Consider the following 253-nt stretch of genomic DNA (forward strand, 5'->3'; position numbering starts at 1 on the left):
GTTATATGTGAACATTAAATCTATGAAGCTTTCTTTGACCATACAGGAAGCCATGTTTTAGTGCTCTCTAAAGTATATGGTTGACCCATATCAGGAGATAAATCTTTCCATGAACTAGAGGTGAATTAGGCATGTAGGTCACTGTCCAGACTGATCTTTCTTGCCAGTGCCACAAGCACTAATGTCTAGTGAAGCGCCTAGGTGCATCCCTGTCCAAGTGTACCTCCAAAGTCAGCTGCAGAACCAGTGTCTG

Source organism: Salmo trutta, chromosome 29 (genome assembly GCF_901001165.1).
Source record: "Salmo trutta chromosome 29, fSalTru1.1, whole genome shotgun sequence".
NCBI lineage: Eukaryota > Metazoa > Chordata > Actinopteri > Salmoniformes > Salmonidae > Salmo > Salmo trutta.